Source organism: Xyrauchen texanus, chromosome 48, assembly GCF_025860055.1.
Source record: "Xyrauchen texanus isolate HMW12.3.18 chromosome 48, RBS_HiC_50CHRs, whole genome shotgun sequence".
NCBI classification, from domain to species: domain Eukaryota; kingdom Metazoa; phylum Chordata; class Actinopteri; order Cypriniformes; family Catostomidae; genus Xyrauchen; species Xyrauchen texanus.
Window position 1 is genome coordinate 5,410,190 of NC_068323.1, and position 14,557 is coordinate 5,424,746.

Consider the following 14,557-nt stretch of genomic DNA (forward strand, 5'->3'; position numbering starts at 1 on the left):
AAATCCCAAAATTCAGTATCTCACAAAATTAGAATATAACAAACAACCAATAAAAAAACAAGAATTTTTAATACAGAAATGTCAGTCTTCTGAAAAATATGTACACGTATATGCACTAAATACTTGGTTGGGCCTCCGTTTGCTTGAAATACTGCATCAGTGTGACGAGGAATGGAGGCAATCCACATGTGGCACTGCTGAGGTGTTATGGAAGCCTAGGTTTATTTAAAAGCAGCTTTCAGCTCACCTGCATTGTTGTATCTCGTACCTCCGATCTTCCTGTTGGCAATGCCACATAGATTCCCTTTGGGGTTCAGGTCAGATGAGTTTGCAGGGCAATCAAGCACAGTGACTCCTTGGTCATTAAACCAGGTATTGGTACTTTTAATTTTTTTTTAAATTTTTTAATTGATCAATTGTCACACATTATACATACATTTCTGCACATGGTGAAATTATTTATTTTTCACATATCCCAGCTAAGCTGGGGTCAGAGTGCAGGGTCAGCCATGATATGGCGCCCCTGGAGCAGATAGATTCAAGGGCCTTGCTCAAGGGCCCAACAGTGGAGTCTTGGTGGTGTTGGGGCTTGAACCCCTGACCTTCTGATCAGTAACCCAGAGCCTTAACCGCTGAGCCACCACTGCCCTTTTGGCAGTGTGGGCAGGTTCCAATTTCTGAAATTCTGGACATTTCAGTTTATTTTTTATTAATTTGCAAAAACTTCTACAATTCCGTATTTTTCTGTCACTATGGGGTACTGAGTGTAGATTAAGAAGAAAAAAAATTAACAAATGTCTCTAGGAGATGGCCGCAATGTAACAAAGGGTGAAACATTGACCACGTTTACATGCACCCTCTTAAATAATGGGATTTTAGCAATATTGCGATTATACTTTACCTCCTGTATACACAATACTTAATAATGTGATTAAGCTCATAATCGCATCAACTATAATCGTATTAAAACAGGTGGCGTAGGCCGTTTTTAAATCGCAGTATGCTGCCATGTAAACACTGTAATTGCACTAACTGAAGTGCGTGTGTGTTTTTGTCACGCACCTTAAGGGCGTATTCATTTTAAACTTGACATTAGGAAGTTTTCCCTGAACTCTGTCAACACGACTCACTGTCAGCAGTCTGCCTTCATCCAGAAACAGCTCAAATAACGTGACAGCAGTGTATAACACTGTTACAGGCCCCGACATAATATTTCGGTCTTCATCACGGCACAGAATAACAAAATACATCCATAAGAACCCGTTTGTTATTTAACATACGTAAATTAAAACAGTGGACAGTATAAGAGTTCATCATTTGTGCTCTGCTTTGGGGTATGTGTGAATAATCAGAAAATAAAAACTGCATGTAGGAGTGAAGAGGTTTGCTCCAGTCATGTAAACATCTTACTGCAATTAACTCCGATCATTGGAAATAATCACAATATTGGTGTACATGTGAATGTATGTGCACAATGTATTGGCTGTGAATACTTTCCGGATGCACTGTAATGTATGTGCACAATTTTTTTAGCCTGTGTGCACTAAATGTATCCTGTCCCAAATGTTTTCTTAAATACCTTAAAATGTAACACCACTTGACCCATGGTGAAATGCTGTTTTGTCTCACTATACACAGTGTACTGTATATGGTTGAAATGACAAACCCACTTGACTTGAACTGTTTGTTACGATCTTCTATTTTTGAATATATCACGTGACGTAACATGTTGTATAAATCTATATAATGTATCAGTTTCAAGTTTTACATTTAATTCAGTAATTCACACACTTTTCCACAATATTCTAATTTTTTGAGACCTACCTGTATAGAATGCATACGTGAAAATTGCTGTCTGTTTAGTTTGGCCATACTTTGACTATTTGGGGTCGAGAAATCCTATAAATAGGTGGTAGGGTGCCTGCCATCAGCTGTTCTGCCTCCTCTGTCCAGAAGGCAAAGTGCTGCCCGAAGTTCTGCCCATGCCTATTCAAAAGTATGGTACTTTTAATGTAGCATAATTTTAAAGCAGACCAATGTTTTACTGCTTGCAATGTGTCCTACCTTGCAATCGACAATTTCTCCAGAATCTGGAGACACCACCACTTCCGAATAGATGGTATGTCAGTCTGTAATACACATGTAATATTGGAGTCTTGCATTGTTTGTTTTTTAACATTCTTTGATACATATACATTCCATGAATTACAACTTACATCCAAAAAGTGAAACATGGCACCAGTACAGATGCAGAGGGCATACTGTTAAAGAGAAAAAATAATGATTATGGAGATTTAGGACAAACAGGAGAAATTTAGTAGAAATTGTATAAGTTTACCATAAGCATGAATATCCCACAGCTCTGTCCATCTGACTGAACTGGAAATGGCTGAAAAGTAATATACAGTTACTCAGATGTGATGTTGACAACCATATATAGTGTCCGCTGAGCAAAATGAAATGACAAAATTACATATTAAGCAAAGTTACATCAAAATCTTTGCCCGTCTTCTCCACCCACGGTCCATTAGCCACTGCTCCTGCAAGTTGTCTGGAAAAAATTATGCAAAACTGAATCCATAGAACAAGGTTTTTGCCTCAATCCTAAAGCCAGAGAACAAGGCTTTTACTCAAACCTAAAGCCAGAGAACAAGGCTTTTACTCAAACCTGAAGCCAGAGAACAAGGCTTTTACTCAAACCTGAAGCCAGAGAACAAGGCTTTTACTCAAACCTGAAGCCAGAGAACAAGGCTTTTACTCAAACCTAAAGCCAGAGAACAAGGCTTTTACTCAAACCTGAAGCCAGAGAACAAGGCTTTTACTCAAACCTAAAGCAAGAGAACAAGGCTTTTACTCAAACCTAAAGCCAGAGAACAAGGCTTTTACTCAATCCTAAAGCCAGAGAACAAGGCTTTTACTCAATCCTAAAGCCAGAGAACAAGGCTTTTACTCAAACCTGAAGCCAGAGAACAAGGCTTTGCCTGAACAGGATATCAGTCCATTTCACTCAGTTTGATCTGTATTTGTTAAGGCTGTTACACAGTGTTGTTCAGGATTAACTGGATGAAAAAAAAAAAATTGTATTCCCATAGTAGCATGTAACTACATGCACTTTCTGTTCTCTGTGTTAGCCTTAATCGGTCACAGGTCAAACCTTGCTAATGTCCTCTGCTTATGCGTTTCAAACCTAAATATGGTTCGGTATTTCTCATCTCCAAACCCATTTGGACATAATGAGTCCAGAAAAATAGCCTCCTTCTTAGCAACTAATAACACCTATGAAGAACATACCCTATTAATGTCAGCTATAGGGGCACCAACTGGTTTAAAAATAGAGGAAAAACTAACATAGCCACACTTGCCACAACCTTCTCAGTCAGGGATGTGAGGGTGAATGGCCCTTGGTGGAGATCCTGCAAACAATTTCCCATCTTCACCCTCTTTTTGGGCTCCCCAATTAGGACCTCGTCCCCTGCCTTAACAGAGCACTGGCGAACCCCTTTCCTTTTCTTTGCCTCAGAAGCCTTTTTTTGTTTCCCCTGTGCCTTTTCAATGTTTTTACGTACCTTAAAGATAAGAATATATTACTATGCGAACATTCTTATTCAAATTGAACATGCCATCCACACAACTCTGAACAAACCGTTTCATTGAGTGCCTTGACTCCAGCTAGTTTTAGCTCCAGCTCCTCCTCTGGGTCCGCCAATTCAAAGGCAGCGTCTGTCTCACAGACATTTAATGCCTGTGGTAGACGGGGGTGCCTATTGTACATTAAAAAGTACGGGCTGTACTTGGTGGATCTCTAATTTGAAACAAAATGTTTTGCATCAAATCACAAAATAAAACTCTTAAAACATGTATGCAATATACATTATCTAGTCATTTTGAATAATAACCTGTTTTGCAGTGTTTATTCCATAAACTACGGCCTGCAAGTGGATGTCCCAATCATCATGGTGCTGATTAACATATTTTCTGAGAGTCCTCTTTACATTTTGATTAGTTCTCTCATCCTTCAACATAGAAAGGAATTACTACATGCACTTTAGTATACATTGGCTAAAGTTGACTTTACTGTTTTGCGGGATGTCATGATGGCACACTTACTTGGCCATTTGACTGTGGATGGTATGCACTTGTGATGGCATGCTTGATGTTCAGCGCCGCAAATATGTGTGCATTAAGCTGTACATAATTCAGACACACATGGTTATTTTCAATATTTATTGGTCTCAGAAATGACCAATGACCGCTTAAAACAGCGTGAATTGTGATGTCATATGTCCTGTATGAAGGGAGAGGGTAATAAGGACACATACCTCGTTAACAAATGCACGGCCCCTGTCAGTGATGATTTTCCGGACCATACCAAACGTGTAGAGCTTTGACACAAGTGCCTCAGCCACCTCAGTGCTGGAGCCACACTTCAAAGGCTCAGCGATAACCCACTTGGTGAAAAGGTCTGTCACCGTGAGGACGTATTGATGGTCTTTCATGGTTTTTTTCAGTGGACCAATGAGGTCCATACCGACCACCTCCCACGGCTCTTTCACCTGTAGAGATATGTAATATTACCACATCACCTAACTTGTTGCTTCAAGTGGTACACCAAGGTAAGCTCTACCTTAATAGGGTGAAGGGCAGGAGACACAGTCTTTATGGGGTCGTTCTTTTGGCATCTGTGACAGCTTTTGACCTGATGGATATATTTGTTATTTAGACCAAATAATTATCTGAAGTCAAACAAAGCCACTAAATCAATTCATTGCCTTAAAGCCATAATGTTAAATTCCATGAAAGTTCCAAAAAAGTACCCAATCTGCTACATCTGCCTTTGTTATCCCAGTAGTACCCCACAACAACCCTGTCCATGGTCGCCCTCACGCCCCCATGGTTCCCTGTGCCAGGGTTGTTGTGGCACTCCTCCAGGACAGCCCGCCTCTGCTCATCAGACAGCACAACCAGCCTCATGAATTGTGCACTGGGGCCAATGTAGAATAATTTACTTTCTGTGATAAGACAAACAATGTTTGTTACGTAATGATTTTGCTGCTTTGTTTGGTATTACAATACAGTGCTTATGTGTAGGGCTGGGCGATAAAACGATAACGATAATTATCGCGATATAATTTTCCTCGATTCAACGATAACAACAGTTCGATAAATGCTCGATATAATGCTTACGCACAATGCGTAATGCTGCGCATGCGTTTTGCAGACCGGGCTTCCGAGTGCCGCACGCGGTGTTATTGACAGACACACAGTGGCTGACAGGCTTGAGGAGTTGAGTGAAGCAAGAAAAATGAGCGATAGTGGAGAAAATACAACGCCCACGACCAGCTCGGAGGACACAGACATCGTTGACAAGAAAGGTCACTCAACTTCAGTGGTTTGGAAATATTTTGGCTATTTGCGATCCGACAAAAAACAGAGCGACGTTCACTGCAACCTGTGCGGACGACTAGTGCCATCAAAGACAGGCAATACCTCAAACTTGTTTCATCATTTAAAACAATGTCACCCATTAGAACACGAGGAAGCTAAGAAATTACAGTCCCAATCCCAAATAAGTGTTAGTAGCCGTCGACCATCTACAAGCACTGCGACTCAGCAAAGTATCATATCATCATTTTCACACGCCGTGCCTTACGACAAAAAAACCAAAAGACACGAAGACATCACAAAAGCAGTTGCTTATTGCATTGCAAAAGACATGCTTCCCATTAGCGTTGTCGAAAATGAGGGATTTAAGAAGCTTATCCGCGTCCTTGACTCCAGATACGAGCTACCTGGCAGAAAACATTTTTCACAGACAGCGATTCCCGAATGTACACGGAGTGCAGGGAGAAGGTAGAGCGCCAGCTGCAAAATGTGCAATTCTTCGCCTCTACTTCTGATATGTGGTCTAGTCGCACATCTGAGCCTTATCTGAGCCTCACTGTTCATTTTATTGACAAAGACTGGAATCTTCAGAGTAAATGCCTCCAAACGGCTTACTTTCCAGAAGACCATACAGGTGAAGTTATTGCCCAAGGAATGATTGAAGCACTCGCCTCCTGGGGGCTGAGTGAAGACCGACAAGTGTGCATCACAACTGATAGTGGTGCAAACATGGTAAAAGCCACTTCACTCAACAAATGGACACGACTTCAGTGTTTTGGGCATCGACTACACCTGGCTATTGGTAAGTTTTAGTCTCCGTTCTCCATTTAGTAACAAAACTGCTGTAGAAGTAATAATATAATAATAATAATAATAATAAAAGAAAATAATTTAAGAAGAATCAAATCATTATTTTATTACTCCTTTGTTCTTAAATGTTAGTGATTATAAGCATGAAGCAATATTTAAAACTGAAAAATATGCTGATTTAAATTGTAATAAATATGATTAAAAAAAATAATAAATATGAATAAAATGATGATAAAAAAGTAAAATTTTAAAAGAATCAATACTAATTAGTCCTTTGTTCTTAAAGGTTAGTGATTACAAACATGAAGCAATATTTGAACCTGAAACATATGCTTATTTGAATATTTAATATGAATATTCTGTTATAATATATATATCTGTTTAGAACTTCAGATGTTTTTTTTAACATACTATTGTGGACTTACTCAGATACTTTCTTTGCTCATATTTTTTCTCTATTTCCTTTCCTTCAGCGGGGAAGGACAAGAGGATGGATCGAGCTGTTGGGCTTTGTAAAAAAGTAGTGGCTGCCTTCTCCTTCTCCTGGAAAAAGAAGAGAGACCTTGCAACTGCTCAGGAAGAACTTAAACTACCGAAGCACAAGCTGGTGACAGAGTCACCTACCAGGTGGGGCTCCCGTCAAAAGATGGTGGCAAGGATGATTGAGCAGCACAAGGCTATCTCTCAGGTACTCACTGCTGACAAGAAAACCAGGCACTTGGTGCCCACCTGGCAGGACATTGAAGTGCTGGAGTCAATGAATGAGGCCTTAAAGCCACTTCTTGAGTTCACAGATTCACTCTCTGGTGAATCTTATGTGAGTGTGTCCTACCTTAAGCCTGTGCTGCACCTCTTCAGAACAGAGCTCCTGAATCCCTCTGATGATGACACACAGCTCACAAAGGACATAAAGACAGCAGTCATAGAATATCTCAATGAGAAGTACGATGATGAGATAACAGACGAACTGCTTGATATGGCATCCTTGCTTGACCCAGGCTTCAAGACTCAATATTTCAGGCCAGACAAGATTGAAGCCATCAAAACAAGAGCAGTGACTGAGATTCTGAGAATGGAGGGAGACCAAGGCCCATCCACTTCACAGGCTTCATGCAGAACAGAAGAAATAGAGGCAGAGGGAGGCGCTGCTGCAGCTCTTCCTCTTCCTGTAAAGAAGCAGAGGAAGTCACTGGGCAGTTTTTTTAAGAAGCCATGCCCCAGCAACACAGGACTCAGTGACATGCAGTCAGTGGAGGGGAGCTGGAAAACTATCTCATGGGTCCAGATGCAGACAGTGAAACAGAACCCCTGGATTGGTGGAAGGTGTATGACAAAAAGTTTCCTGAAGTGAGCCAACTAGCAAGGCGCTACTTGTGCATCCCTGCTACCAGCTCCCCTCTGAGAGGATTTTTAGCACAGGAGGGAACATTGTGACCTGTCACAGGGCAGCTTTAAAACCTGAAACTGTAGACAGGCTTGTCTTTCTTGCCCGTAACTTGTAGAGTAAAAAAAAAAATGCTGACCACAGTTAAGATTTTTCTTTTATTTATTTTATTTATCTTGTCAATCAATGTCATTTATTTATAAGGTTTGGCATGCTGGCATTTTTGTTTATTGACAAATATTATCTTTAAAGCACTTTAATTTTGCATTTGCAGTCAGCAGAGCCAAGTGTCATATTATTACAGTTCTTGATTTTTCTATAAAGATATTTACTTTATATATTCTGTTCTATTTATATAAATAATATTCTACTCTATTAATGTTGATTTTAGTAATGAATACATACATCTACCTCAGTTTTGATCAATTGTTCACCTGTTTGGGAAGTGTTTGTCATGTTTTGACAATAAAGAATAGTTTAAAACCACAATTAACTATCTGGTTTCTACATCTTTCACTCAGGAACAAAAATATGCCTTTAATCTTCAAAGAAATAAAGATTTGAAATTTATCGTGATAATTATCGATATCGACTGATATGGAAAATTATATCGTGATATTTTTTTTTGGGTCATATCGCCCAGCCCTACTTATGTGCACATGTGTCTTTGTTCAGGGATGCAAACACCTGTGCTGAAAAATGTTGGCGGTTACTATGTCTGACTAGATGGACTGACATGACATGTTCACACGTGTTAAATAAAACAATGCTAATATTATTTCAAATACCCACACTCACGTACCTCTTATAACGAAATGTGCAGCCATTCGTGAGACCTTCTTCTTCAACGCCGCATCCACCAACCCGTCAACCAAATATTAAGGATGGCTGGCGCGAAACAGACGTTCCGAAGCTTTGCGAGATCCCGAAGCAAAGATGATTCGAAACACTGATCCGAAGCGTGATTCAAAACACCCACGTCACGTGACAACGGCTAAATGAAGCGTCTAAGTGTTTCATCAGGTGGAGTGCTCCGCCGAATCAGGGTTTCATTGATTGGTCGGTTCGGGAACAAATCACACAATCACACAGTATAAAAGTTTTGTCAACGCATTTTCATATCGTGGGTTTTTGTGAGAGGAGTTTGGTTTTGAGATAGTGGATTTTTGGTGATATAGTGACATTTATAGTGCGATTTGTTTAGTTATATTTAGGATTTAATTTACATTTACACATTGACTTAGAGACACACAGAGTACATATAGTGACACATGAATAGATGCATTGATAGAAATATATATAGATTATCTATTAATCTATATATATATATATAGATTAATAGATAGATACATATATTACAGATACATATAGATTATTAGATAGATAGGCTACATATAAAATAGATAGATAGATAGATAGATAGATAGATAGATAGATAGATAGATAGATAGATAGATAGATAGATAGATAGATAGATAGAAAGAAAGAAATGGAGGCTCCACAGAAGAGATGCCGTACATCTGTCGTGTGGGAGCATTTCCATTTGGAAACCCCAAATAAAGTGAGATGTGTGTATTGTGATCGGCAGCTCAGCCTACTGCAACAATACATCATCCATGATGCGCCATTTGAGGAGCATTCATCCTGCCATTCTGCAGGGTGCAGAGGATGGTAGTGTTCCCCTGTACCAAGGCCTGCTACTGACACTGCTGGACCCAAGGTTTAAAAATGTGGCTTTTGGAAATCCTGCCAAAGCCCTGGATGCTGAAAAGCACATCACACTGGAGTGTGCTTCACTGATGCGTTCAAACACAACTCCTGGTGAGTTTCAGTCTATGTTATCTTATGTAATGTGATTCATGAAATTTATACTTCATATGTGTTGTCAGTTTATGATTTGTTACTAATTGCCGTTTTCTTTTAATTCAGAACCACAAATGTCAACATCAGGCCCATCATCAACACCAGTTGAAACACAAGACAGTTTATGGGAACATTTTGACAATCGTATCCGTGAGACCCAGATGATACACAATCCTACAGCTGATGCCACAGTGGAAGTGAAAAAATACCTCAGCGATGCGTTTTTGCCCAGAACTCATGATCCTCTAACTTACTGGAAAGAGAGAGCAGTAATCTTTCCTCATTTGTATGTCCTAGCTAAAAAATATCTTTGTATGCCAGCAACAAGTGTCCCTTGTGAGAGAATTTTTTCAAAGGCTGGAGAAATTATCTGTAAAAAAGAAGTAGGCTGAGTCCTTCAACAGCAGAGAAATTAATATTTTTGAATAAAAATCTATAAGAAAGGGAGACATTGTGGCTTGATTTATTTTTATTAATATTCATTTTTCATGACCAAAATCACATTATGCAATGTGAAGAGACTACAGGTTACAAGCTTCATATATTACAAAAATACAATAAAAAAAAAACCAACACATTTTTTTATTAGCTCTTTGTAAAGGTTGTTTCAGATCAACACCTGCAAGTGACCACTAGGTGTCACCGTGGAGACGGGTTTCGGATTGATTCGAAGCCTCGAAACAAAATGGCACATTTGCTTCGACTGTTTCATTGCTTCACGAAGCCTCGATCTGCCCATCACTACCAAATATTGTCTAACGGCAGCGTAAAGGGCAAACTTCTCATTTCTTCCGCTGAACTCCATTTTCTTTCGCTGTGAGTGAATGAAAGTCTCGCGGTACAAATATGCGCATGCGTAGAACAGATCGTGCAGTGTCGTAAATCAAAATCAACGTCGCAAAACAGAATTATCATTTGCGCATGTGCGTTTTCTACTACGTAATTACGCGCATGCGTAGAACGGATCGTGCAGGTGGAACGGATCGTGTACCGACACAGCTGTTGCCAAAAACCGCCGCGCAGTGTCACCCGCGAGTCAATCCTCCCCACACACACACAAGTGTCCTGAGTTGCACTTTAATTACTGTCACTTTATAACTGTCTACTACCTCAATAACTGCTATGTGCATAGAACACGATCTCATAGTATGTTATGTTTACGTTTTTAGAAACTGTCATCTTTTTGCACTACTGAGTACTGGTCGGCGCTGCACTGTGTCTATTGTCCTGTTCATTGTCAGACATTTGTTGTACTGTCCCGTACTTTTTGCACACGTTTGCACGTGCACTTTATATAGGTATGTTATTTAGTCTGTGTAGTCTCATGTGGTCCTGTGTTGGTCCTTTGTTGTTTTTATGTAGCACCATGGTCCTGGAGGAACATTGTCTTGTTTTTCTGTGTACTGTACTAACTGTATATGGTTGAAACGACAATAAAAACCACTTAACTTGACTTTGGTGAATTAAAGTACCAATTTCCTTCCAAAACAGAAAAATCTGTAAATTATTCCAAACATTTGGCCGTCAGTGTAAATATGTCTGATGTAATTTAAACTTTGTAATGCAGCACTTTTCATACAAATGTCTCCTTTAGATGAATAATTTATATTGTTGCCTATTATGCCTCTTCTGTAAGTCACTTTGTATATAAGCCTCTGCCTATAAATTATATGTAAATAAAAGTGCTTGATTTTAGACTCTGACCGGAAGTGTAAAAAGCTACTAATGGTTATTATGTGTTTTTGTGTTGTTCACCTCATGCATATGATCTTATATTATTATAATATCTGTCTATTAAAGTTCAGTAAAGTGGTTCCGGTCAAGATGGCGGAGTGATTGCACGCACGCTTCGGAGCTGCTCACCCTCAGACTTGCATTTTAGTGAAGCTTAGTTATTTGAAGTATATTCTTGGAAATACCTTACTACAGAATTGGGTGCACTGTGTTTACTTTTGGTTAAGAGTGTTTAGTATAGATTTCTCGCCGCTTAACGACACACGTGGGGAATAAACCTCGGCTAACAGTTTCGCATGCTAATATGCCACAGCTTCAGCAGCATGCAGGTACCGACGGACAACCCGCTTGTGAACAACCTACACGACTACTGCATGCCAGATACTCCGGTGCTCTCGCTTCAGGACCCAGATTTCTCCCCTATCCCCTTAACTACTACCTCAACTCCCTCCAAACATCCTGCTCCAAAAAAAATGAAGCCGCAGCGTTCTCTGGATTTAGATAGTGAAGATATTGTGCAGAGAATCTCAGTCATCTTCAACACAAGAATTGACTCTCTGGAAAAGAGTGTGGAGAAAATGATTTCCAACAATACACTGAAGATTGAGGGGTTAAAGAAGACTGTTGATTTTGCCTACACAGAGATCCGTCAAGTGAAAGGTAAAGTGACCCAAATTGATGACCGAGTCAACATGGCGGAGAAGAAGACAAACCTTCTGGAACATCGAATTACTGAGCTGGAAAACTATTTGCGACGGTGGAACCTGCGTCTCTATGGTTTGGCGGAAAACAAAGATCAGAATGTTCGCCAAGAGGTTATTCGTATCTGTCAGGCCACTTTGCCGGAGCACAAGGCCAAACTCCCTTATGTTATTGATTCAGTGCACCGTCTTGGCCAATTAAAGAAAGATGCCACGAAGCCTCGAGGGATAATTCTACAGTTTGGTGCTCGTATTTACCGCGACGCTGTCTGGAAGGCTGCAAAGAAGTCCTCTTTCCTTCAAAACAACAAGCTACGTTTTGCTGAAGATCTATCCCCACCAATCAGAGAGCGAAGACTGCAGTTGTGGCCACTTGTGGCTAAAGCGCGAGAACAAGGGAAAGCTGCTTACTTCGTGGGTGGTCGAGCCTTTGCCAACGGGGTTGAACTGTTTCCAGATACCTGAAAGTGGTAAACATCATTCCTGTCAATATGTGCCTTAAGTCGAGTCAAACTAGCTTATCCTAAAGCTTGTCCTTCGCTTTGGATTTGTCCTTTTATTTGCTCTGAGAAACACTATTTTCTTTAATCCTTTTACTTATTTATACTCTTTGTTCTTGTTTATAAGGATTATTGTGCAGTTTATTGACATTTTTCTGAATATGTTTACATGATAGATTCTATTACATTTTGTTCAATTATTTGTAATGTTTTATAGGCTATCATTTTATGTCTATTTATTGTTGATAACTGTTTTGTGCTAAGTTGTCGTTTGAAAATCTAGGTATCGCCTTTATTTTCAATGTTTCACTAAGTTTCGCTATGCACCTTCTATTTATGTGAATTGGTGCAGCTCCATACATTCATAGTATAGTTAAAGTTTAATTTCATCCGTACTTTATTTTTTACATTGTTCTTTCTGTTGTTGTTAATATGTCTTTGTCTATCACTACTCTCAGTGCCAGGGGGTTAAGGAATATTGTTAAGCGTAAGGCATTATTTTTGTTTGTTAAGCAGCACAAATCTGATTTCTGTTTCATTCAAGAGTCGCACTCAATTCCGAATGATGGAAGATTATGGAGATCCCAATGGGGGAATGACCTGTGGCAGGCTCATGGGTCTGAACATTCTGCAGGTGTTGCGACCCTAAAATATAATTTTTCTGGGACTATTCTCCTGTCTATCAGTGATTTTTCAAGTTTTAACCATTGAAAACTTTACTCGGTTTGTTATTAACATATATGGCTATAACTCTAACCATGAGAACGACATATTGCTTGAAAATTTAGAGAAGCTTATATAAATTCTCCCTTAGTAAATTTCCAAATTCAGGTATAGTAATAGGGGGAGATTTTAACATGAATTTGGATCATCGTAATGACTGCTGGCCTCCTCGTGTTCCCACTGCAGTAAATTGTAATTTAACTTTATTTATGCAAAAGTTTAACTTGGTAGATGTATGGAGATTTAACAATCCTAACATAAATGCATTTACTTGGAGTAATAGTAGTGCCACCAGGCGTTCTCGTTTGGACTATTGGTTAGTTTCTGATCACTTGAATATTGCTAATATTTCTGTTAATATTATCACAACCCCATTAACAGATCATAATGCAGTCTCCATTTGTATCCCCTTGCACTCTGCCCCCTCCACAAGATGTAGGAATGCTTACTGGAAACTAAACAGCTTGCTTCTTCAAAGCGATGAGGTAAAAGCAAAATTAAACATTTTGGAATATAGCGACGTCCGAGGATGCTTTGTGTAGCAATTGGGAACTTATGAAATGGTAGTATCTTACCCAAAAATCGTAAATTGGAAGAAGAAAGAGTGGTCTCTAAACTAATTTCCTTATATCAGAAGGACCCTGCAGATACATCAGAAGAGGAACGGCTAACTTTAATTTCGGAACAAATTAAATTAAATGAAATTTACTCCAACAAAGCCAAAGGTGCCTTTATAAGATCAAGAAAAAGATGGATTGAAGAAGGGGACCAGAACACTGCCTATTTTTTCGCATTAGAAAAATATCATGGGACATGTAATTTAATCCAGCAACTTAATATTAACGATACTGTTACTGATAATCCGAGGAGTATAGCTGTTTTCTGTGCTGACTTTTTTAGAAATGTATACAAATCCAAATTTTGCCATCAATCTTCCACTACATTCTTGAACTCTCTTAGCGTCACTCCAATCTCTCAAGATGATAGGAAACTATGCGATGACCTTATAATTTGCAGGAAATGACTTCCGCGATTGAACATTGTAAAACTAACAAATCTCCTGGAGTGGATGGCCTCTCTGCAGAGTTTTATCAGGCTTTTACACAAGATCTGGCTCCCTTTCTGCTTGAAGTAATATTAGAAAGTGTTGATAAAGGTTCTCTACCCTTTATCCTATCCCTACCCTATCATTGATGAAGTCCAATCAGGATTCATGAGAAAAAGGCACATATCAAACAATATTAGACTTGTCTTAGATATAATTGATTATTCTTTTTATGTCCTGATGATAGTTTTATATAAAGCCTTTGACACAGTAGAACATAACTTTATATTTCAAACTATTGAGAAATTTGGGTTTGGTGATTTTTTCTGTAAAGCTGTCAGAACAATGTACTGTAAAGGCAATAGCTCCATCAGACTAAAAAATGGAACCTCGCCAAGATGAGCTGCAAAGAGGC